This window comes from Ptychodera flava, unplaced genomic scaffold (genome assembly GCF_041260155.1).
Source record: "Ptychodera flava strain L36383 unplaced genomic scaffold, AS_Pfla_20210202 Scaffold_35__1_contigs__length_1935909_pilon, whole genome shotgun sequence".
NCBI lineage: Eukaryota > Metazoa > Hemichordata > Enteropneusta > Ptychoderidae > Ptychodera > Ptychodera flava.
In genome coordinates this window covers 577,134-604,945 of record NW_027248357.1, presented here as the reverse complement: position 1 = coordinate 604,945, position 27,812 = coordinate 577,134, and the positions used below count along the sequence as shown (strand labels likewise).

The window sequence follows — 27,812 nt, the reverse complement described above, 5'->3', positions numbered from 1 at the left end:
GTAACAAAATGGCCGCCATGCGGCCATATTGGATCATATCGTGAAACAAATTGACGTGCATATGTATGATATAGGTCAATGTCCTTGTACCAACTTTGAATAAAATCAGTTGAGATATGCCTGAGTTATGGCTCTGTACATGAAAAAATAGCGTCAATGACACTGTAGCTCCCATCCTGGACTATTTAGTGTTTGTTCTCTGGTCAGATATTTGAACATGTGTGAAAGGGATAAAGTGCATGAAGTGAAAATACTTAAATGTAATGTACTGGAGACAGTGAAATATGTTTAATGTATTTATTCAGAATATAAAATGGAAAAAATACAGAATTAGAAATATCGAATACTGTGATACAACCATTAACTAAACAAGTCATTGACAATGACAGTCCCCACTTGTAATAGGAGTATTAGTCTTGATGGGGCAGGGAAATGTGGTCATTAAGAAGTATCACTGGAGTGTATATGTTGAGATCTATGGGCAAATAGGTCTATGTCGTTGTTCCCAATTTGAAACACATGAGGCATGTCTAAGTTATGGTTCTAAATCGGGAAAAAAGATCAGACCTCTAGCAGTATTGGACAGCCAAGAAATACATATGCGCATAATAAATGAGGTACAAGATGTGACATCTTAAGGTCTAATATCCTATCAAAATTGGAGGGTATAGAACTTGTGGTTATTGAGATATGCATATATATGTATAATCAAGGTCAAAGGTCATTGAGGTTACATGACATTTTGAAAAAAAAATTATATTGCTAATTAATCCCTATATGCCATCAGACCTCTAGCTCTATTCACTTGCCCAGAATTAGATGTGTGCAAAATTAATGAGGTAAAGCGTGTGTTGTCATAAGGTCTCCCATCCTACTAAATACAAAGGACATAGCACTTGTGGTTACTTATTTATTGACATAAACATATATTTTAGGTAAAAGGTCATCAAGGTCACATGACATTTAGTCAAAAAAATTCTCTCCTATAGTTATCCCTTTATACCAAAAATCAGACATCCAGCTCTATTGGCTTGCTCAGAATGAGATATGTGCATAATTAATGAGCTACAATATGTGGCATCATAAGGTGTCCAATCATACCAGATATGAAGGGTGTAGCACTTGTGGTTACTGAGTTATGGACAAATATGTATATTTGAGGTCAAAGGTCACCGAGGTCACATTACATTTTGTCAAAAAAAATTCTCTCCTATAGTTATCCCTATATATCAAAAATCAGACCTCTGGCTCTATTGGCTTGCTCAAAATTAGATATGCACATAATTAATGAGGTACAATATGTGGCATCATAAGGTGTCCCATCATACCATACATGAAGGGTGTAGCACTTGTGGTTACTGAGTTATGGACAAATATGTATATTTGAGGTCAAAGGTCACCGAAGTCATGTCACATTTTGTCAAAAAAATTGTATTGCTAGGTTATCCCTATATACCAAATAAAGTTATCAAAACAAACATGGGCCTAAAAAATACAGACAGACTGACATTCACAGACTGGCACAGAGTGATGACATATTGACCCAAGTGTGCCTAAGGCCCATGGAGAGTGATAAAGATACAACAAAAAGCTGAATGTAATGATAAAATAGTTAAGTATGGGCCTACAGACACTGAGGGTGAATATGTTACAGCAATTTGATTAGTTTCTTTTCGTTTTCTAATTCTGTGATAATTTTTAAGACAATCAAACTGCAAGGCAGTTTTCTTTTACAAGCACACAGCAAACTGTTCTTGATTTTTCATTTACAATATTTGACATAGACTGAAATACATAACATGCAACCAATATTTACATTTTGCCCATGCACCAGATACATGGAGAGATTTCAACATGCAATCATTAACTCAGAAACCCTATAGGGAAAAGTAAACATTGTTTTCTTCCAGAACAGCTGGTACATCCACATCTGGAGCAACTTACAAACTTAACCAATTACACAAGGATGATGACACAAGAGATAAAGTTAAACTGTGGTGAACTTGACTATTCCTTTCAAATCCTTACCTAACTTGATTGACATCTTAAACTAAAATACACTGCATGTTTAATGGCACACAAAAATACATCAGGGTGTACCATTTGATAAAAGGGGTTGTCTGGAAGATTGATGAGGAACATCTTTTTTATCCGATACACTGTACATTCTTTTTTCCCACTATCTCACCTTTTCTTTTTGACAAACCTTCTGTGGCTGATTTTTTTATTGACATTTGTTTGGATTTTTTTCAAAATCTGCCAGGACCCCCCCCCCCCCCTCCATCACTCTTTAACATTGAAAAAAACTTTGAATATATTTGTTGGAAACCAAACCTGCTGAAATCACCTCAGCTATGTTTTCTCATTATTTTTTACCGCATTTCAACACCAAATACAGTTTACCATTTCAAATGCTTACTGAATCACAACATTATCTTAAACATAGGGCCAATGTCCCTGAAGCTACTATAGACATGGATACAAAATTAAGTATTTCCTGACTGTATGAAATCATCTCACTAAGGTCATCCTAGGGACCTGTTAACAAAATATTAAAGCTGTCTGACAAGCGGTTTTGAAAACAAGTCATCGTTGATGACACAGTCCCCACTTGTTAATGGGTACTTTGATTACAGGTCCTCAGAGAGGATAGAGTCCTCTTCATTAGGTCTGTGATAAAAATACTTTTAAATAAATTCGCTTGATACATGTCTGAGTTGTGGTTCAGGACATGAAAAAATCGTAATAAAATGGCCACACGGCGGCCATATTGGATCTTATCACAAAACATTCAATGTGCATGTGTGTGACATAGGTCAAAGTCCTTGTACCACTTTGAATAAAATCGGTTGAGATATGCCTGAGTTATGGCTCTGTACATGAAAAAATCGTAACAAAATGGCTGCATGGAGGCCATATTGGATCATATCACAAAACAAATTGATGTGGCATAGCTATAACATTGGTCAATATCCTTGTACCAACTTTGAATAAAATCGGTTGAAACATGCCTGAGTAATGGCTCTGTACATGAAAAAATTGTAATAAAATGGTCGCCTGGTGGCCATATTGGATTCTATCACAAAAAAAATTGACATGCATATGTATGACAAGGTCAATGTCCTTGTATCAAGTTTGAATAAAATCGGTTCAGATATGCCTGAGTTATGGCTCTGTATATGAAAAATCGTAACAAAATGGCCGCATGACAGCCATATTTGATCGTATCACAAAACAAATTGAGGTGCATATGTATGACATAGGTCAATGTCCTTGTACCAACTTTGAATAAAATAGGTTGAAACATGCTAGAGTAATGGCTCTGTACATGAAAAAATCATAATAAAATGGCCGCCTGGCAGCCATATTGGATCGTATCACAAAACAAATCGACGTGCATCTGTATGACATATGAAGTAATCCATTTACTAAGTTTGAATGAAATCACTCCAGGCGTCTCTGAGATATCTGCGTGAACGGACGGACGGACGCACGCACGCCAGACGCACGCACGCACGCACGCACGCCACGCACGGACACACGCACGCACGGACATGACCAAACCTATAAGTCCCCCCGGACGGTGTCCGTGGGGACTAAAAACAAGCGACCCAATAGTCGACAGAGCTCTGCTGTGTTATGTAGAGAGCAACTTTTTGTGACATATGTATTGATGAAGATGGTTGAGATCTTTGATAGCTCATTTCAGGATGGCCTGACCTAAAATGGCAAAATTAGCTGCAAAAATACAAAATTGATGATTTCATCATAATTATGTATAAAAATGTATACCAAATATCAAAGCTATCACATGAGTAACTTTTGAGAAACAAATATTTTGACCAAAAACGGCAAAAATTGACCCAAAAATACAAAAATTGAAGATTTCATCAAATTTCACTACATCACACTTGGAGAACCCCCAGGAACCTGTATACCAAATATCAAAGGCATCAGACAAGTAGTTTTTGAGAAACACATTTTTTGACCAAAAATGTCAAAATTGCACAAAAAATACAAAATTGCAGATTTCATCATATATTCTATATATCATATTTAGTTTATCTGTAGGAACCTGTATACCAAATATCAAGCTGTCAGACGAGCGGTTTTGATGAAATAATTTTTGACCAAAAATGACAAAAAAATTCCTTAAAATACAGATTTGCATATTTCATCACATTTGAACAAATCCAAGTTGGGTTATCCATAGGGACCTGTATACCAAATATCAAAGCTGTCTGACCAGCGGTTATGAAGAAGGAGATTTTTTACCAAAAACGCCTTTTTTGGCACTAATTTGTATATTTTCAACAATATCAAAAAATCAAAAAAAGCACAATTATTTCAGGTCAGCCAAAGTACTTACATGCTAATTTTTCATGTAATCTGCTCAGTGGTTATTGAGATTTTCAATTTTGACTGTTTTTACATTTTTTCACTTAATTTGCATATTTTTGGCAATGACAACTTCATTTGAACAAAATCTCATCTACAGCCCATCATCCATGTACACACCAAATATCAGGATGAAATGTGCAGCGGTTTTGGAGTTTTTGATGTTGACGGACAGACATACAGACATACACATACAGAATACATACATACAGACATTTCCCTAGCCTATAAGAATAGCTTCCATTGCCATATATACATATGGCTATGGGAGCTAAAAATTGTAACAAAATGGCCACATGGCAGCCATATTGGATCGTATCACAAAACAAATCAATGTGGATATGTATGACATAGGTCAATGTCCTTGTACCAACTTTGAATAAAATTGGTTGAGACGTGCCTGAGTTATGGCTCTGTACATGAAAAAATTGTAACAAAATGGCCGCCATGTGGCCATATTGGATCATATCGTGAAATAAATTGACGTGCATCTATATGATATAGGTCAATGTCCTTGTACCAACTTTGAATAAAATCAGTTGAGATGTGCCTGAGTTATGGCTCTGTACATGAAAAAATTGTAACAAAATGGCCGCACGGCGGCCATATTGGATCGTATCACAAAACAAATCAACTTGCATATGTACGACATATGAAGTAATCATTTTACAATGTTTGAATGAAATCAATCCAGGCATCTCTGAGATATCTGCATGAACAGACGGACGGACGGACGGCCGGACAGACATGACCAACCTATAAGTCCCCCCGAATGATGTCCGTGGGGACTGCCCTTACGATTTATGTCAACTTGGGCCAAGTTTGTACAACTTTGCTGTAAACTTGCTGCAATCTTGAAAGCCCAGCTGGTAACTTGTATCAAGGTTGGCTGGTTGGGCAAGGTTGGAAAGTATTCGAACTAAAATTGATACACTTGTACCAACCTTTGTTCAAATTTCATGCGAGGTTGGTAGATACAATTTTCTTACAAGGTTTAGTTTTCCATACTTTGTTCAGTGAAGGTTGTAGAATGCAACATTTATACAAAGTCAACATTTATCATTTTGTACCAACTTATTTACCAGTGTGCAATTGATCTGGTGCACACCCAATGAACATGTCATTTTATGAACCTACATCCATTTTAACTACTGTACGAAGAAACACTGATTTATTACTAAAGGTCATGCTGCACGGACAGTTGCCGTTGCAGGGAAAGAATTGAACACAATCATGATGTATTCAGAAAAATGATTTTGCCAGACTCGATAGGTTTCTCATTCATCACAGCAGGATTACACAGGGATCACTTTGGGGCGCGATAACGCGATATTTACGCTCAAAATCAGAAAAATCGCATTCAGAAAAATCAATTGGGCAAAAAAGTCGCGCCGATAATTCAAATGGCGCGTACGTGATACCTTTACGCGATCTCATCGGTAACATTTGGCAGGTTTTCAGTACAGAACCACTCATTGTGTCGCCGTAGAGAGCGCTATAATTACGCTAGAAAAAAGCTGTTGCAGAGTTACCCGTTTCAATAGCGTTTGTGATTGGTTGCCAACAGGAAGTTTTGCGTTCATTGACAAATCATTGGAGTCGATACAGCAAGTGTTCATTGCTGATGTACAGTGTGTTGTCCGCTCAAAATGGCGCTTTCGAAGGAATATTCGTGTCCAGTACGAGTGGTAGTGCGAAGAAAAACGAAAATGCACTATTCTGGACTACTGTACTTCCGTTACTCCCGCACTAGAAAGTATGGATTCGATCGCCTCCGATTTCAACTACACTCAGTTGACAGTTTTCGGACAGGGTAGTGAATTTCGCCCAAAGCCGTTTCATAAATGACGAGCACAGCGAAATCTTATTACCATGCCCTTCGAAACTTTATTGTGTTTATCCTCAAACTGTTAACACCGACAGAAGTGGCATTTAGGGGGTCAAAGTTGCCAAATTTTTGCCCCCATGTTGAGTGCGTGTAATCAGACTGCTATCGCAGTAATCGGACGTCGTATTTTGAATGTGACAAGGGGCTAAATATTGATATTTTGAAACTTCGAACCACACATTTTCAATTTCGATGTGTTTAGAAAACTATATGGAAATATTTCGTGATAATTAGTTACGTTTAATCCATGGACGACGCAACTATATTTCAACGTGTATAGCGCTTCTAGATATCGGACACGGGCTGTCCCTGTGTGTTGCGTTCTACACCTCGTATTGTACGGTGTGGCTAACTTCACCAAGTTTGTACTAGCGCCCGAAATTATAGCTTTTACCAAAAAAAAATCCAAAACGGGACGGCATCGTCACCTGACTTAATATGCTGTAGCATGACTTGTAAAACGCTATCAAAACGGAGCGAAGTGAGTATAACGAACAGCATGTCATTAAATGTCTGAAAACTGAGGTCGTCCGAAAACTGTCTCACTGAGTGTATTGTTATGCAAATTAACCAATATGCAGAAAATCAGGGAAAGTTAGGTCCGGTTTCCCACAGATTTTGAAATTCTCCCACTGTTTTTTTTCATGTGCGATTTTATCTCATGCTGTTCTTGAGCCAGGGTAATCCCTGATTACAGACAAACACATTCACAAACTTCACTCACAAGATTACAAAATGTGAGTAAATTTTCCAAGTGAACAATGTTATTTTTTCATTTATTTTCCACAACTGACGATCCAAAATTTTAAATGACAAGAACTGGTGGAAAATAGACAGCCTTTCACTTGTGGTTGTGCACAATTCACTGCTTAAAAGCATCAATTTTTCTAGTATATACTTTGGCGATCACTTAAGTTTCTATGCCCAAGACATGAGGCGAGTTTCTAATCTGAGAGTTGAGTTTCAAGCTTAGTACTTACACAAGTTGAGAGTGTAATAATCAACTTAATATAGTCGACGATCTCGTTTTGTAAATCGTGGTTGGATCAATAGCTGAATTTTTAGAAAATAAAACAAATTGTTCAACAGGAATTTGTATGTCTTTATAAAAGATTTAAACCTAATAAGTACATTTTCAGTGAATTATATGAAAGGGAGAGAGTGCTGTTACGGACGCAATCAGTACACCTCTTTCAAAACAAGCAACGATGACGGTCGTAGACTTATTGTTGCTGCAAATTTGTACCATAAAAATGTCAACGACCAGGACTTTTCACTGTTGAAACATACATAAATGTCAATGCTTTCAATGTTTGATATGCAAGGAGGTAGAAAGGAAGATACATCAAGCACAGTCCCTCAGCTAAAGAATGCACAGCATAGTTAGGCCTACGTAAAGTCTGTGTCACTTGATCATCGATGCTGCCAACAAATTCTCGCCTTCAGAAGACGTGGATTAAAGGGGAAGTTCACCAAGGATGATTTTACATATGTGTTAGCTTTGTGGTCACTTACCCGGAAAAGCTATTTTCGCCATTTATAACTTGCAAGATTTTTTACAAAAAACGATTGAAATAGTACAAGAAGTTGCCCATGTAATGTGAATCATGGGAAAAGCGCCAAGCTTGGAGCTTGCATAATGTGATATGGAAGGGACCATTTTCCGATGGGTATGGCATTGTCCACTCACCCATGTTTGAACCAGGCTGTGCGTATTTACATAATTTTTGTTTATACTGAGTATCCTTGCATAAACAATGAATCACTTATAATAAACTTTCCACTGTCAGATTTTGTGTTGCTGTTTACTACTGTGTACTGTGAGTGGACAATGTGGGGGCCATACCAGTCCGAAGATGGTCCCTTCCATATCACATTATGCAAGCTCCAAGTTTGGAGCTTTTCCCCATGATTCAAATTACATGGGCAACTTCCTGTACTATTTTATCGTTTTTTTGCAAAAAATCCTGTGAGTTATATATGGTGAAAATAGTTTTTCCTGGGTAAATGACCACAGAGCTACAACATATCTAAAAATCATCCTTGGTGAACTTCCCCTTTAAGGTTACGGCTTTTGTTCATGTTTTATGCATCATAGCTATATTGCACTCCATCCTAAGCTGACCAGTTGTACGAATATCCGGTACGCTAGCTACTTTGCCAAAGCGTGAGCCGAAGCCGGCTGGAAGCACCGTCGACTTGGTATTTGTGATCAGGGGTTATCTGGCGGAAAGTTTCGCGATCTTTGTATGGAATCACTAGCCGTATGACATCAAACTTTCGCAGAAATGTGTATAGAGTACAGGGGACAGACAGAGTTCTAAAAAGTTGCGGAATATAATTTCCCAGTAACTTGTACCGGTATGCTTGCGTGCAGCACAGAGATACCTGAAGCCGGGAAACGTCTGCGAGCCGTTCACAAATGCAGGTAAGTCGATATAGCCTCTTGGAGCTAGAACCTGATATAACGTACATTTTGCACATTGCCATTAAATTACTTATTCTGCAACCTTTGTATAGCTCTATTTAAACACATGCGTTTGTTGAGTAATGATTCGTACGGAATTCACTTTCAATTCAAAACGATGATAGAAATAGTAGATGGAAAACAATTGCAAGATTTTTACAGACCGTTTGTCACCGCTGTCCGTTTTAAATATTATTAATATATGATTATAAATGTTTATGCATTGGTTTCTATGCTTTCAAGTAACTATTGTCTAATTTCAACTAATATTTTTATTGATTTCATTCATCAAATTGCAGTCAACAGTAAGGCATACACTCTCCCTGAACCATTTGTACAGTCCAGCTTAAAACTCACTTTCCGATTCGCTAACGCAGCACCAGTGCAGGGTTAACGCCGCGTTCTGAAAGGTGTAAATTGGTCGCCAACGCATAGTAACGCATTATGGCGCACAGTGGCGAAGAACGGACCTCATTAGTCTAACGCACAGCCCGCACTGAACAAAATGTGCCCGCACAATGCGGGTATTGAACTCAAAAATGTGAGCTCAGAGGCAGTTGACGGTGACAACATTGCTACAGTTGCCTAACTGAAATAGCGGCAGCTAGGAGTAACTGAATAATCTTGAGTCCTAAACCAGCTCCAAACTCCCTTTGTCTGCCTAAGGCAACTCTAAAATCTTAGTCGTAACAGGTCACAGTAAGATATTATCACATGCGTACAGTATGCGTACAGCTCCGAAGATATCTACCTCAAACTCTGCTAGACCTCGACACTAGACCTCTCACGGATCGTGGTCTAAGGTTGGACACAGACGTGTTAGACCGTGGTTGGACGTGCTTTGTGAAAATTGCAACAAGTGAACATTATTGTGGCCATTTACAATAAATAAAGTTCATGACACAGTATTAGTAATATCACAGGCACAGACCACATTGTTATGCAATATGCCAGGGGAATTTTCTGAATGAATTCGTCCGTCATTTGCCGTAGAGTAAGACATCTTACATGAGCTAAAGCATGATGGCGAAACCTGATACATAGAAGCACCAGATTGTAAACTATTTTATTAGGGAGGGTGAAGAATAACAAGTTTTGAATTGTTGCCCGGTCAATATAGTAGACAGTGCAGTTAGCAATATTGAGTCACTATCATACTGAAGTAAAGTCAGCGGTGATGTCGTAGGAAAATGCAAGTGTTTTCATTGGCTTACTGATTTTTCGTGCTAATTCTGCCATGTTTGTCGCGAAAAAATCAGACTGAAGTTTTGAAGGTAGCCGAATCGGCGAACAATTTTGCTGAGATGCCAAGTCCGAGTTTTGTAGAGGGACAGTGGTCCATGGATGTAGAAAATACATCCGCGGTCTGTCCAGGGCGTGTCCGTTTCAAAATATCTGAGCCATCACGCATGCACTGTGTTTAAAGAGGGTCAGTAGTACACTCTACGACTAAACTGGGCACTGAGATGCCAGAATGTGAAACGGAAAACCAAGTTCCAAAATGACCTATAAGTAGCGAAAGTATCCACACTGCAACTGCATGCCCTGTCCGATCGGGCATTTCCAAGCAAATATGGCTACCGCCTGTATTGTATTACGATGTACCGTCCCTCCACAGTTTGTAGAAAGTTAAAAGCATAACATTTTTAAAGTTATATCGATGCGATACATACTAAAGAACTAAATCTGAGACTCTTTCTGTCAGTTTTGGGCTGCTGGTCTTCACAGCAACTTGCGTCTATCGGCTTTAAAAAACGTTAAAATTTCCGGGGTAGACTCGAGTCGATAGTGTCTCCTGCGTGAACATCCTTGAACCGAAACTGCGACCTTTGTTTTATGACGAATTAAACATACATTAAAATGTAAATGTACTAAAATTTACAAATTGACGTGACTTGACTGAACTAATTTCGTGGTCAACATGTATTTGACGTTCAGAAGTGACAGATAAAAAACGTGAATAATTCCATTTTGTCGAATTGAAAGCCCTCTGTGGGACCGTGGTCCGACAAAGTCCCATGGGAGCATAATGCTTCGAGGAATTCGCCTGCTATTCTTGGAAACTGCTGGTTTCCATAGCGACCATGCGACGTATAGACCATTGACTGTTGACCGATGCGGTCTTGTTCAATAAAACATTTTACATGCTGAACTTTTCACTTTGAACCAAAGATTCGAGTCATATAAAATGATGGAAATAGCAAACAATACCTCAAAAGTTGTCACTGTCGGTGTAAACACGCACCATACATTTTCCCATACATATCAAAGCTATATACTGTCAACGTTATTCAATTCTGCAAACTCAAAGCAACGAACATGTACTTCAATAAATCGCATAACCCCTGGAGAATGTGTCATAAACAATACATTTCCAGAAGTTCTCCGAATGGTGAAAATTTTGTCATACATCTCCGCGTTAGCGCCCCGCCAAAAACTTTTTATTGCAGTTTTAATTAGGTGTAATATTCAGACAATCGCCGGTTCAGATTTTTACTTTTTTTACGGGGTGGAAATAAAAACATAATCTTTGAAATCCTTGTGTGAGTCATTTATTCCAAACTTTTACTCGCAATTCCTTCTTCAAATTTGGCAGCCCTTAAAAGGCAAACTTGTTATGTGGCACATTAACTTTATTTTCTTTTAGTTTTTGAATAGTCAAATGCATTGTTGACATTTAAACTGCGTCAAACAACGATTTAATCGCAAGTATTTTTAAATCGTACCGACTGTAACACGAACCTTGGAAAGTTAGAGAATTTTTGGTGCTGATGCATCCGTGGATCAAGGCTGATACCAGCATGCGTTATTATCAAAAAACATCCAATGCCGGTACGTTAGTGTTTCTACAAGTAGTGATTATACGTCTGCTTTACTTCAACGCTAAAATGTCGCTTTCTTTGACACGTTGATGCGAGAAGCGACATCGTTCTTTCGTTATGATACCCATTGCACTGAAGTTATGACTGAAGTTGGCAGTGGGGAAAGAGCCGCCAATGTTAACAGTACCCATGTTTCAGTGTGGTTGAGTTCATCTAAACAATAACCCAGTTGCAGATTCAAAACGTTAAGTTCATTGATTTATGATTCCTTCAAAAAATTACGGAATTATTTTTGTAAAAAGGTTATTTTTATTCCTTTAAAAGTGTTTCCGAACTTGATAGTATACACCAGCAATGTGATCACAATTATTTAAACAATCATGCCGACGCGAATCTTTACTGTAAATTGTTGCATACTTCGATGACCCTTGTGACCCATCACCTGATTAGTGCGTAGACCCTATTGAATAGGCCGAGGACAATGTCTGCAGTTTACATAAATTTGCTCTGGTTGGCGATTGCAATCCACGTCAAGTCTTCAAGGTCATCTGGACGACAGTGTAGCAAAATTTGACGTGTTTCCCGGGCAACTCTTCCCGTTTCGGCCCCAAGCTTTTGTTCACAATGTAACCAGGAAAGTTCGTTCTTCTGGTACCTCAATGTGTACACTATACTTATTCGATGTGGAGGGAATGTCGTCGCCCGAACGACTGTCACAAAATAAAACGACACTGAAGACCTGTGGTGACGTAATAGACTTCACTGTGATATACTAATAACGTTCAGAGTAGGAGTACGATTCAGAACACACTGCACCGCGCATATTTTACCGAGTTTGATTTGATCAACGTAAAATACGACATGAAAAAGACATTTTTTTCTGCAGCAAATAGTTGGGGGCGGGAACTTTTGAAATTCGGTTCGTCAGGTGTCGACTCGAAAGGAAAATAGTATCAGAAACTGGCACAATGTTTTAGTTTTCGTCACTAAAAAGTTGGGGTTGGAACAGTTTTTGAATATCGGACTCTTTTGGCATGGCATTGTCTTTGGCATTACATTTGAAAATTAAAACAAGCTGAAAGGTAAAAAAAAGAATTCTGTGAACTTCATAAATGCAAGTATCGACGAACTTCATACTTCGAATAAGCTAACAGTTTGTAAGGTGGATGAATAAATCAATCTGCTCTGAGAACGAAGTGTTGCTGGCTCCTCCGATGCTACCGTACTTTAATTGTCGTCGTAATGAAAGAACGACACAATTTCAGAAGACAGATGCACAAGTCTGGCACTGAAATTCACGCACCTCTTTTCTGTACAAAAACTCGAAAGTAGAATTTTCTTGAGAATAACATAATCTGTCATCGGCCTTGGGAATGGATTTACAATCAGCATTGCGTATATTACGTGAAGTAAAAAATAAATTGTTTTCATAAGTCTCTGAGGTTCGTGTCAGTTTGATGATAAAATACTTTCGATCTAATAAGACAAATTTCGGCAATGAAACAAACCTTGTAGAAACAAAAACGATTTGATAAAGTAATTTTCGTAATCCACAAATATGGAAAGAAGTAAATGCGTGAAATGGTTTTGAATTATATAATGACTCCGACACAATGATTTCCAAAAATTTCTTTATTCCCCTCCCCTTTAAAAAAAAATATGAAAAAAATCTGAACTGCAGTTTTTCAGAATATTAATGTTATTAAAAAACTTTTTAGAAAGTCTTCAGTGGACGATAACGACATCAATATATTCGGAGGACCGCTGGTAGAAGTAATATCAATGACACTTTTGTACTGATGTTTTGCTACGTACCAAAATAATTATACAAGAGGGTTTGCGGAAATAAATAACACTGAAGAAAAAATCATATGACATGGTAAAGAAAACGTTCGCTGTTTTGAACAACGACAATGGCAACTATTGAAGTAATTTGTTGCAATTTTTAACCTTTGTACATGACTTTACGTCCATGCTTTAAGTCGCCTACGTGTTTAAAATCGGCATGTGAAATTATTAAAGTTTACATGCTTCTGAGATATACCCCCTTTAGAGCATGCAATGTTTTCCCACTGTTTATGCTCAAATTCGATTTCATCCAGTTTTTTACCAACTACAACACTTTATTTCGAGTTGGAAAATCCCATGTGCCACTAGCTATTGTGTCAACCATTTAATCATGAATATTCTGGGTAGGCCACCGGCCATTGTTGTGCGTTAGCGCGCGTTAGCTTCTTTTGTTTGGATTAACAATAGGCGCTAGCGCAGCGTCATAGAGCTTGCTAACCCGGCGTTAGCTCTGCGTTAACCCTTCGTTAACGAGGTCGGAAAGTGAGTTTTGAGCTGGACTGTATTTTACAGAATTCGTTGCTGGTACTGCAGTGTAAAGGGACGAGGAATTCAGAGAACAGAAGCTAAATCACTGCCTTTGACAGTAAATAAATGTAAATTTCACATGAACCTTCTCAAGTCAAAGCTTTATAAAGACATTTATGTCGCATGAAAAAACATTGGCATATACAGTAAAATAAATCGTACACTAAATTAACTTAACCTTTTGTTTCTCTGTTTTATTTTTTTTACTGTTTCTTAATATTTCAGAAATACATCTGTGCTGATTCACAGTCTACAATTATGTTATTAACCATGTTTAGACAGCTCATTTACGTACTTGGTGTACATATCTAAACTTTCAAAATGTTAAAGTGTGGTACAAATGCACAAATTTTGCAGTCAGTCACTAAAGTGTGTTGTTTCTTTAGTTCACTAATCTACAACATATTTAGTTTTCTATTTAACTGTTTGGAATTATTTTTCCTTGTAAATTGGTAAATGCATTCAATCGAGAGCTTACTGCTCTGGGGCTGTGCCAACTTTTACAGGAATTTTGGCAGGATAAAGTATGAGCAGTGAACCCATCAGGGTAGGTAAGGGAGCTTGTCAAAATCAAAGTGGCCGCGATCACTAGCGATCCCGCGGGAACGTCGTGATCTGTCGCAACGCCGGTTAATACCGGTGAATATCATGAGTTTGTACGAATATTCATGAGCATAAACACTGGAGCACACGTGAATGCATAATAATTACATGTACTTGTAAGCGGAAATCAACAAGCTTGAGGTATATAGAGTCCCCGTGACTACCGGTAGCGCTACCGCGCTTGTTGAATTCTTGCCCAATGCAATGTAGATACAGGTGTTCTTTTCAAGGTCATTGGTGTGTCTGGAACAGTGAGGGTGTTTGTTTTCGAGGACGGAAACTCGAAACTGTATTTACATGTTTACGTCTGTTTGTACATACCAGTAGTAAAATTCAATAAAAACTTTATGTAGTGTTGTTTGCTTGTACATTTTCCATTGTTATTGTCCTTGTTTAGGTGATATTGAGAATATTGTGAGCGAAATCTAACAGAATGTGGTGGAAACGTGAGCTCCGAAATGGCCTTGAGTTAATGTGGCTGTGGCCGATGTAAAAGGATACAATAACACATCAGTTTACGTCATAAGTGTGTGTGCGCAGCATAATATTGGTCACGGAGTCTTCCCTTTGCGCCTGCTCTTACGAAAGATGATGGAATAAAACAGCAGCTAGACACGAATAAAAAGTATTGCTTCCAGGTAGCAATGACAGGTTGAATTGAGTCCGTTTCACAATAGAGTAGAAGCGAGACAGACAAATATAGACCATGGGTCTTAAAAAACGATCTAGCTTTGAAAAGGTCTCAAACTCATTTAAAATTCAGCAACAGCCTTTCAATTTTCCCTATCTCGTGAATGTCCATGACCATAGGAACGCCAAGCTGTATTTGAAGCACAGTTCTGGACTGTGCTTGAAGCATGGACACTTACAAATTTTACGCGAATTACAGATCTTGTAGCAGCGACACGATGTAAGAGGTCAGAGGTGACTTATTGTGAATTATGCCAGAATTATGCTACGTTGCGTTGTTGAAACAGCGAAAGTGTGGCTACTTGGAATTATGCTCGCCTTTCTTGGAAATAGCCACCGTTTCCACAGTAACCATGCTAATTGCAGACTTGACCGACATTCCTGTCCGTGATATCGAGAGTAAGCCAGGTGCAGAGGATCAAGGAGGCACTGTTCAACTTTTCTTGCTTTTATTTTTGTAACTCTCTCTCTCTCTCTCTCTCTCTCTCTCTCTCTCTCTCTCTCTCTCTCTGGCGACGACAGTCGTGTCATCAGTCTGTATTGTAGTTGGCAAGACTTTATCAATACTAAAGTGAATTTCAACGATTTAGGCTATATTGACGTCTCTTTTTAGGACTTTTTGTACGATTACGGGCCCGGGTACGTCTTCATATGGTTGTTTTAATATTACATTTTGTTCTATTTATTTTACGCATAAAGGTCCCTGTTCCGTGTTCGTCTCATCAGTAAACTTTGCACAAAAAAACTCAGCGTACTTCATACTAGCCTCGAAAATGACGTAAATCTGACAGCTTATTTTCTGGTGCAGATGCCGCAGTGAATGTAAAATACGAAATTTAAAGGACGGCAAAAAAGTTGTTTCACTGTTTTCTCAACGTACATGAGGCAACAGAAACCTGATTTTGGTGAGCCGGATATCAGTCTCCGCTTTAGAATATGCGTGAAGTTTCAGCCCTTTTTCTCCGGTTTTGAAATTATTTTCTCACCTTAATATCGAAGAAAATCAGACCAAATTACCTACTTTCTCATCGTGTATTCCGAATAACGTCCACGCCCTGTCGATTTTAATTTACTGATTCTTCTGTATGTGAATCGAACACAGTATTTTCTTCATCAAGGTCCTTCCTAAATTTGACAGATATCATGTTCTATACCGCACGTTACTTGTTCCTACATGGCACACGTAGACAGATGTGCCCCGTGCTACAAGGAAAAGTTGGCGATATCTTTTGTGAAACGCTGAAAAAATAGCCGAAGATAGATTGACGTGTCGGCCATGGCCGACGCTAAACCCGTTCGTTCATATGACTGGGAACAGAGTAGATCAAAACGCAAATGGGGTGTTGCTACGAACATGGATCAGTGTACAGAAATAGATAAGCTTATACCTCCTAGTTTCTTGAGGGTCTATGATCAAAGCTCTCTTGTTGTAAGTCTTTCAATCGAAATGGTTTTTGTTCCCTGTCGAGTAATCATGGCCAGTCTGAATTCTCTCGTTTATTATTCGATGTTTACTGCCATTATAAGCCTACACCTGACATTTCGATGCGCGATAGTACACAGACGATCAAATACTTTCTCAAAATTTCCGTGATGTCTGCACGTACGTGAACGTCCTCGTGAACCTGTGGCCGCGACGATTGTTTTGTACTGTACACTTCAGGGTGTAAGCCCCCGCTCATCCCCAGCAGAGTACTTTTTAAAATGTTGTACATCCATGTACACTGTTTGTATTAAGCCCTAAAAACGGAGTTTAACTCAAGTATGAAAAGGTGAATAAAGAATAAAGGATCGTTACAGTCGGTAAAATCGTGAGGAAAACGGCACATTTTCCAGTACCTTTACGGTTCTGAGACCTTCCGTCCCCGTTACTTAATAGAATAGTCCCCCAAGCCCAAGCGCTATTGTTTATCACGTCCACCATGGGATGTTGATTTTCATTCTTTCCTTATGCAATTTCATTTGTTTGAAGCAATTATCCTTTCATTTTACTGCTCTGTCGGACCACAGTCCTTCCACACAAATGTGTTTTGGATAAAAACAACTCTACAGTGAAATATATACATTACGAAGGTGAAAGGCATACACTACTGTTCGATGTGCGGAGCTACACAGATGACTCTAAAACTAGTCAAACAATTCTGTGCACCACTCATTATATAATGATGGTGTCCGTCCTTGAATCCGTAGCCGCGTTCCGTGGTTGATGATTGATAGATTATGTATCAAAATTTGAAGACACGTGTTCCTGAACTATCGTGTGATTGTTAGAATGGTATTGTGCGTGATTAGGTAATGAGACCATGTTTAGGCGAGACGGCGAAAAGTCTACGGCTCAAAAGAGCATGGGCAGTATACACACTCTTACAATGAATGAACCTTCAGTTTCCATTGCTACAAGGTCAAATTTGGCTTCACAGAACAACTTTCAAGCTGCGTAGCTGATGTTGAAGTTCAGATACCAGATTTTTTCATGTTCAAAAGCGTAATCAATGTACAGAGAATACTGAACTTTTCATGTTTTTAGCTTTAATGAGAGCTATTGAAAATTAAATTAAAAGCAAAGTAGCCCCGAGGGTAAAATTCCGATGACTCACTCCACGTTTTGTGGAGGGACCGTGCTCACTCTCACCAGTGGTTGTACGACCAGTTTAAAAGTCATAGACTTTCTCAATGGTGAAATTCATATTTACGCACAAAGTTGCCTAAGCATTTCATTTTCAGGTCCATATGGAAGCAAAAGCATAACAGACATTCGATCGATGATGATAACTTGCTCCAGGCCGTGACATGTCACCAGTTAGAACTTTGCCGGCTTTCAATATGAAATATGCAATATTATCAGCGTTGTTTGCGTTGTTGTTGTTGTTTTTTTTTTTTGAGTATGATATTGAATATGACAGGAAAAAAACTAACAGTCTCAGAGTGACGACAGAGACTATGCCCGATACCGGAAATTGACATCAAGATTGCATTCAGCAGTGACCTGAAGCCATTATATAAATGTCGAGGAAATAAAACATCGAAATGAAGAGAGAGAGAGAGAGAGAGAGAGAGAGAGAGAGAGAGAGAGAGATTTACGCTGTCGCGAACTGATCATAGTCTTTCGTACTCGGGACATACCGGGGGTAGCTTCGGTTTGACACTGCACAAGTGTTGAAAATGTACATCAACTCTCCAGAAATTTGACTAATCTTATAACAAAAGTAGAACAAATCCAAAAGTGTTGGAAGTAAATCTTTAGATGTTGATTTCCCAACTTTGCTATACTTACAGAAAATGGTCGTCATATAGTCTTCATAAAAATATGTTCTTCAACACCACGTTTCTCACGATCGGTGATGTTATTTTTTATAATTTTCACAACATTTTAATGCACCAAATACCCTTAGACTATAACACATGTTGGTCAAGAATTGTTCACATCTGTCTACCTATGTTGGGGACTGATACGTGTGACAGGAAATTAAAGCAAAAACAAGAACTACTCATTTTTAACAATGTCGGGGAATGAAAACGTGACAGAAAGATACGATACAGGTGTTGGGAAATGCAAGAAAGAACAAGAAATATTCGTTTTAACAATGTCGGGGAATGAAAACATGACATAAAGACACAATACAGGCATCGGGAAACGGAAGACAGAACAAGAAATATTCGTTTTAACAATGTCGGGGAATGAAAACATGGCAAAAAGATATGATACAGACGTCGGGGAATGAAAAAATGAACAAGAAAATATTCGTTTTTATCAATGTTGGAGAATGGAAACATGACATAAAGATACGATACAGGAGGGGAAATGAAATAATGACCGAGAAAATATTCGTTTATATTGTCAGGGAATGAAAACGAGACATAGAATACACAGCAGAGGCGTAGGGAAATGCAAGAAGAACAAGAAATATTCGTTTTAACAATGTCGGGGAATGAAAACATGACATAAAGACATGATACAGGCATCGGGAAATGGAAGACAGAACAAGAAATATTCGTTTTTAACAATGTCGGGGAATGAAACATGACATAAAAACATGATAACATGGATCGGGAAATGGAAGACAGAACAAGAAATATTCGTTTTAACAGTGTCGGGGAATGAAACCGTGACATAAAGACGTGATACAGGCATCGCGGGAAATGGAAGACAGAATAAGGAATATTCGTTTTAACAATGTCGGGAAATGAAAACATGAAACAATGATACGATACAGGCATCCGGAAATGGAACAAGAAATATTCGTTTTAAAAATGTTGGGGAATGAAAACATGACATAAAAACATGAAAACATGGATCGGGAAATGGAAGACAGAACAAGAAATATTCGTTTTAACAATGCCGGGGAATGAAACCGTGACATAAAGACGTGATACAGGCATCGCGGGAAATGGAAGACAGAACAAGGAATATTCATTTCAACAATGTCGGGAAATGAAAACATGAAACAATGATACGATACAGGCATCCGGAAATGGAACAAGAATATTCGTTTTAACAATGTCGGGAATGAAAACATGACATAAAAACATGATAACATGGATCGGGAAATGGAAGACAGAACAAGAAATATTCGTTTTAACAATGTCGGGGAATGAAACCATGGCATAAAGACATGATACAGGCATCGGGAAATGGAAGACAGAACAAGAAATATTCGTTTTTAACAATGTCGGGAATGAAAACATGACATAAAGACATGATACAGGCATTGCGGGAAATGGAAGACAGAACAAGAAATATTCGTTTTAACAATGTCGGGAATGAAAACATATGAAACAAAGATACGATACAGGCATCGGGAAATGGAAGACAGAACAAGAAATATTCGTTTAAAAATGTCGGGGAATGAAACCATGGCATAAAGACATGATGCAGGCATGGGGAAATGGAAGACAGAACAAGAAATATTCGTTTTTAACAATGTCGGGAATGAAACATGACATAAAGACATGATAACATGCATCGGGAAATGGAAGACAGAACAAGAAATATTCGTTTTCAACAATGTCGGGAAATGAAAATATACGATACAGGCGTCGGGAAATGGAAGACAGAACAAGAGACATATATACACAACAGGGGCATGGGGAAATGCAAGAAAGAACAAGGAATATTGGTGTTTATCAATGTCGGGGAATGAAGAAAAGACATGACAAATTTACGATACAGGCATCGGGGAAATGGAAGTAAGAAAAAGAATATTCGTTTGTATTTATGTCGGGAATTGCAAAGGAGATATAGAATACACGACAGGGTGTCGGGAAATGCAAGAAAGAACGAGAAATATATTTGTTTTTATCAGTATCGGGGAATGAAAACACGATAGAACGATACGATACAGGTGCCAAAAATGAAAGAGAACAAGAATATTTGTTTTTATAAGTGTCGGAAATGAAAACGAGGACAGAAAAATACGATTGGGAAATGCGTTGAAGTACAAGAAATGATGTTCGTATTTATTAATGTCTGGGATTGAAACTAGTCTGAAACAGACAACAAATATTTGTTTTATTCGTTTTGGGGATAAAAACAAGACAGACGATAATGCAGATGACCGGAAATAAACGGCAGCCAGAATAATTCGTATTATACCTTGGCTTACCAAACGTGATTTATGAAATAACATACGTCTCAAAAGAAAGCAACTTTCATGGATTTCTTGCTTCCCGAATACCATCAACATTATGAATTGCCTCAACTGCGCGTTTTTGAAGGGATCACTTGTTTAACATAGCTGGAAAGACACAGAAAATATTGTATACACAGCATGAACAAACATGGACACCCGCGATTGGGCTTGTTGGACACTTTCCAGGAAATTTGACAGTTCTCTGAATTTCAGAATGAACACGGTAATTACACTGTAGTTATGCTAATAGTTGAATTGTACAGTATCGGACTGGTTGCGTCACGTGTGGGTAGGTCGGGAGAGCAAGCTCATTATCCATTGTCAATTATGCATGAGCTGGAGTAGCTCATTAACGCCAGTTTTCCGGAGCTGCAAGGCGTCGCGACAGATTGCTACGTGTCCCGCGGGATCGTTCGTGATCGCGGCCACTTTGATTTTGACAAGCTCCCTAAATGAAGTCTCCATGGCAACATACTGATAAAACTACAACTAGCAATGGATTATGGGAAATCTACAACTTTGACACAACCTTTGAGGCTTGAAATGAGGAGTTAATATGGAGCATACAAACCCTTGCCAAAGATATCATCTTGTGCCATGCTTGTACAACTTTGCGACAACCTTCACACAAGTTTTAAAGGCAATACCTTAACTTGTTTCAAGGTTTGACAAGGTTGTAAGACATCACAGTGAAAACTTACAATCTTGTACCACGCTTGTGATAATTAAATTGCAAGGTTTGTAACTTCAAGTTTGTCACAAGCACTTCACAAGCACTTCAGTCAAGCCAGGTTATTGCTGCAAATATGCAGCAACACATGATTGACAGATTACCCACTATTTCATTACCAGGGAGTATAGTGTGTACCATTGCACTTCGTGACCTGTCATATGCAAGCACACAAAATTGATCTTTCATTTGTATTTTATATTCATTTATTTTCGTAACAGACAATCCTCTTGTTAAAATAATAATAACTGGTATATAATTGACACTTCAGTTAAGCTGGCATAACTCGGCAACATTGCATGGATATAAGAGCGCATCTATAGTATACCGTAGTGACATTAATAATAGTAACCTTTGACAATCCGATTGGGTAAATCATGGTTGGATCGACAACTGAATTTTTTGGAAAACAAATTTTAAAACAGGGACTTGTCTGTCTTGCAAGTTACACCTTGTATGTTCTACGAATGATACCAAAATGCAAGCAGTTTCGAACGAAATGTGCGTCTGTTATGGTCTGTACGGACACGTCGTAAACTTTTGTATACTGCAAATCTGTACCTTAAAAATATCGACTGATGAGAACTTTTCATTGTAGAAACAGACAAGTAAATGTCAATGCATTCAATGTTTGGTATAAGCAAGGACCCGCTACTCCCTCCAAGCAGAGTAGTGGCTGTGCTCGAAGCTAGCTAAATATCACATCATAGTAGGCCTATGCCATGGTACGTACATTCAGTCCCTCTAGGCTCTAGGCTCTATCCACAGTGTGTGTCCCATCGATTTCGCTAACAAAATCTCGCCTTCTGATGACATGAATTGAGGTAAAAGGCTTTTGTCCATGTGTTCAGCGTTAGAATTATATTGCCGAGCACAAATTTGAGTTTAGGATTACACTCCATCCCGAGCCGCTGTACGCAAATCAAATGCGCTACTTGCAACGTCAAACACGTCCTGTGTATCCAGCGACGAGGAGCCCAGTCGACATGTTTACACTCTGAGGTCACGGTTCATCAAGTTCAGTTCGCGTATTGATATTGATTCTTCGTGCTGAAAGAATTTGTACTCTCTTTTTAGTCTTTCTGTGGTAAAAATAACCATTTTCATTAAACTAATAAATTAAATGCTATATTAAGTATGATATATAACGGATTGGTGCAGATGTAGAGTCAATTCCAGCGTTTAAAATCGGAACTACATTATCAATCGCGTAATGATATATAGATATCACTTCCGTTAACGTCATCAGGCTTGATCGGCGCGAAGTTAGATTTTAGTACCGTCGGCTGTGTACTTGTGATCAGGGAGTTATCTAGTGGACAATTTCGTGATCTTTCTATGGAATCGCCAGCCAAATGATATCACAGTGTTGGAAAAACGTGTATACAGTACCAGGGACAGACGGAGTTCTAATTTTGTGAACGCGAAAAGCAGTAAAGTTGCTGACTATATTTGTATGTACGTACAGCCACGGTCGTCGTGGAGGGACCGTGGTACAGCACGGAGACGGGAGCCTGCAACCGAAAATCTTCCAGCGTCTGCGAGCCGTTCACAAATGTAAGTCAATGTACCGTCCGTCTGTACATCGCTATTATGTTCTGTAATCCTTGTATTCCTATGTTTACCTACAGATAAATTTTTGTTGAGAACTGATTCATACTGAATTCACTTTCGTTTCACAACAGTTACAGTAACCATGGAGGTGGTACTACCTCCATGCAGTAACTAAGTGCTGAGATTTTTGCAGATTGTCGCCGTCGTGTATGTAAACAACATACGGCGAGTTGTCCATTGTCGGACATTAAATCATTAAACGATCGTGAATATTTATGCATTTTTCTGCATCATTTTCAAATAATTATTGATTTCTTTCATGAAATTTACAATGTTTGGTCAAACGGTAAAAGACTTACACTCTTCCCTGAACGATTTGTATTTTTCAGAATGCATTGCTGGTTCTCTAATTAAAGCCTAAAAGGGACAAGAAATTCAGAGAACAGAAAGCCAAATCGCAGCCTTTGACAGTAATGTAAATATAATGAAACTTCTCAAGCCAAAAGAAAATATCTTGAAGACACTTATGTGGCATGAAATGAACATGGCATATAAAATAAATTGTACCACAATTTGAATTTAACCTTTTTATTTCTCTGTTGTCTTTTTATTAAATAATAACTATTTGCGCTGACCATTGTTTCTCGTGAAACTGGTATTTCAGAGCTTAGTTGGATAAAACACATCTTGTGCTGTCCACAGTCTGTCTTAAGATTTGTCAGGTTTTCATTGGCCATGTCTACAAGTGATTTTACAACTGTGTGTACACATCTGAGCTGAACTTATTATATTTTTGGAGAAGATAAAAATTTTGAAACTTGTGTACGATACAAGAAATTTTGCTGCCTCTTAATTGTGTCGCTTCTTTGGTTTTCAATATGTATTCAGTTTTCTTACTATTACTGATCCAGAGCTGACTGTTGTGGAATTATACCAACTTTTGAAGGCAATTTTGCATGTGTAATTTGCAGCAAATTTGCAGTAACATGGAAAATAATGTGTTGTATGGAGTTTGCGGGAAATTTTCAGTAACATTGAAATTAATTTGGCGGAAGTTGCTGCAAGGATTGTGCCGCAAATTTGCTGCAAAGAGTTTGCAGCAACATTGCAGCAGGGAGTTTGCTGCATATTTGCAGCAAGTTCACAAGAAACCTAATTTGCATCTGAAAAATGAATCGCCGGCTTATTTGCAGAAAAAAGTTTGCTGCAAATTTACTGCAAAGCTTGCTGCAAATTTGAAGTAATAGTTTGCGAGAGGCCTAAAATTTTGGTAAGGTAATTGAAATTGAGATCTGTTGATGTAAGAGGTAAGTTTTAAGTCCAACGATGTACTTTGGATTTTGGGTAGGGTAGTTCAAATAGAGGTTTGGTGATGAGAGCCATATTCCAGCCATAATTGAGGACATACTTTGTGTACACATACTCTCTAGCATGTTGTTGTCTCATTCTTGATTGCCAAACCTACACTCGTAACACATACAACATTGGTTCTTTTAATAAATAATGAAGTCACTGTGTTATCAAATCAGTCAAATCTGGTTAATATCCCGCAAATGTGGCACTGAGTGCCTGTGGCATGATGACCCCTACTGGGCTCAATATAGTTGCCTATGGCAACGGGCAGCAATAATGCTGGCAATGAAGCAAAGGCTTATGGGTAATATACAACCTTGATACAACCTTTGATAGATGAATATACCAGCAGACACACATAGTGTTCCACAACCTTGTTAAAAGCTTGTAATTCTCAACCTTCCACTTTCCTGAACCTTTTGAATTGTTACAAGCTTGTAAGATTCAAACTTGTCCCACGCTTGTGTAAGTTTCATGTCAAGCGTGTTGACAAGCTTGTTAACACGGATGTGACAAGGTGGAGAGTCATATGGTCTGTACACTTGTCACAAAGTTGAAAACATAACTTGTCTCTAGTTTGTTACAAGATGATATCTTTGGCAAGGGAAGTTTAAATGCACAACTTTGTTAAACCTTGTTACAAGTGTGCAATACTAAACTTTCAACCAAGCTTTTAACAGTTTCATTTTAACCTTGGCTGGCAAGCTTGCCAGACAAGGCTCCCACAAGCTGTAACTGAGTTTAAAGCCTTTTTCATCTCCAACCTTGGCTGCAAGATTGGACATGAACCTTGAGCCAAGTTTGCCCCAAACTGATATAAATCGTAAGGGTAATGATCAAGTTCATATATGGGGTATTTATTTGTACTTATCCACTTATTAAATTTTACAGATATTGTGGAAACTTGTGACTTGGCCAGTAAATTTATGAATGCACGGCTTTAGTCTATCTCTAATCAGCAGCATTATTGGCCTGAATTAAAATTCTGTAATCCTCACGTCATTAAAAGTCTTTCATTCATCTTCATTTTATGATTTTCTTATGCTACATATTGTCATGTGGTCCATGATTTACTAGTGTTGAAGGATTGATTCACCGTTATACGAAGTGTGGAGAACACTCAAAGGTGTAAATTAAATTTGCCATTATATTTTACTAACCTGATGCTGTTGATGTGGAAGCTTGATCCTCATCAATTTCAAGTTTTGAAGTTTTGATATTCCATGGCATTTCCATTCCATGGTCAAAACGGTCACTAAATTCATTTTTAAGTGTGCCAGTTTCTGCTGATATGATATCTTCTCTCGTGCAAGTCTCTCCATTTCATGTTCATACTCCTTTCTTTTCTCTTCAACACCTGAAACAAAGTAATCCCAATTCAATAATTATATTCATTCATGTGTGGCACGACTGAAAAAAGCATGGAGCTTTGAGTTTCATCAAAGGAAAGTCAAAATTAAAGATCTGATTCTGGTCATTAGCAATGTGGCAAAAAATGATGTTGTGATGCTGTCACCGGAATAGTTATTGTACTTTTCCAATGACAGAAATATTTCCCCTTCCTCAGAGTAGTTTAGGTCATGAATACAAATGGTCGGTTAATGTTGGATATATTTGATATGGCCTGTCAGTCATATTATGAACCTATGGTGTAACCTTGGTGATGTTTCTGTAGAAGTCCGTAAAACAGGGTGATTAGTGTCTCATTCAGCTGGCACGGAGTATCCAAAAATTTTTGGAGTGGTAAATGAAAATCTTGAGAATGTATACATTTGCATATATTTCCTGAGAATGCATATATTTGCAAAAATTTGAATTTTCTTTACAACCCTTACATAGTGTTGTAATTTTTCCCATCAAACTTTTGTGTAACATTTTTATTTATGTGTAACATTTATTAATTTTTCTGCAATTTCCATGATAATTTTTGACATATTGACATCACTTTTCATTGGATACAGTTGTTGAACAGAATTTTGAAAAAAAATCTTGAGAATAATTGTCTTGGTCTGCAAAACAGATTGTTTTGTTATACTTTATAAAGGCAACAAAATTGACTGTGGCATTCAGAGGGTTAAGGAAACGCCACCTTGGTGTAGGGCTGTTCAGGGCTTCTTTAAACGTACAGTAGTTTCTTGAAACCATGATGAATAATCTCGCAGGAAACAATGTTGCTACACCTATATGACAATGGTATGCGCCAAACTGCTTCCAAGTTTATATTTCACAAGGATGGCAGTGTCACTGCCAAATGGAAAAGTGTCTAAAACCAAAGTCAGTGGAGGGACTGTGCTACCACATACCAATGACCCTCAAGTAACAGATATGTATATGTGATGTAGGATTAACCTGCAAACCAACTTTCAAAGAATCAAACAGGAACTGTGTAAAAGACATTGACACTAAGATGTCCATTTGAACAAATTTATATTTCCACCTGATAATGGACTTGTAAACCAAATACTATTAAAGATAGTAGGTGATGCTGGTTTCAAGTTTTAATATGGACAGAAAACATACGACATACATACATGCAAACACCTCCAACTGACCATATAAGCTCTGACTGCCAACTGACCATATATGTCACATGAGAAAAAAAATACCGTCAAGGACAGTGTGCTCATATTTGGTTTGAATTGGTCCATCAAGAAATATTTAAACCAGAAAAACAAGAATGACATGAGTAAATAAGGTCATTTGCATGTGATGGACATACATCCGCAAATACATACATACATAAAGACATACAGACGCCACAGACTCACCATATAGGCTCCAGTGTTCTCCCCAGAAATTTCTGAAACAGGATCGGCTAATTTGCATAACAATAACTATGTACATTTTATGTTAATTATGCAATACACACATCACTCCATACAGTACACAATGAAACTTGTGTTCAGACTCGGCGGGTTTTTGACAGCGTTTAGACGCGTTCAAGACGCGTCCAAGACGCGTCTAAGACGCGTCTAAAACACAACCCTTCCAGCTCATTATCTCACAATGGAAAGAAGGTCATGAGTGGCCTTTGTTATGTAAATACAATTCTCCACTATGTCGCGATTTTGTCACGTTCTAGACGCTCCAATTCCTTACGTCTACTATGATAAAATGTTGTCTAATCTAGCAACTTTTTGCCTAGTCGATGTTTTATAGTGCAAACATTTGGAGAAAAGACCGATTGATTATATGTTGTTGCTCCAAAACCACCCAGCTAAACTCATTGCATTATCGATATCGAGTTGACCATGCGTTGTTCACTGTGCATGTCCATGAGAAAGTCATTATCGAATGGCCT

At 38.1% G+C, this 27,812-nt stretch overlaps 2 long non-coding RNA genes across 3 annotated transcripts in view; one reads left to right on the top strand and one right to left on the bottom strand.

Moving 5' to 3' along the window:
* Nucleotides 1-27,812, bottom strand: part of LOC139127735 (uncharacterized) — a 61,302-nt gene that overhangs the window by 7,571 nt on the left and 25,919 nt on the right. For both annotated transcript variants that reach the window (XR_011551101.1, XR_011551102.1), the window contains exon 5: nucleotides 25,672-25,868. This is a non-coding gene — a long non-coding RNA (uncharacterized lncRNA). The remainder of the gene's footprint in view (nucleotides 1-25,671; nucleotides 25,869-27,812) is intronic.
* Nucleotides 21,434-23,741, top strand: LOC139127736 (uncharacterized). The gene is made up of 2 exons (XR_011551103.1): nucleotides 21,434-23,161; nucleotides 23,548-23,741. It is a non-coding gene; the product is annotated as an uncharacterized lncRNA (long non-coding RNA).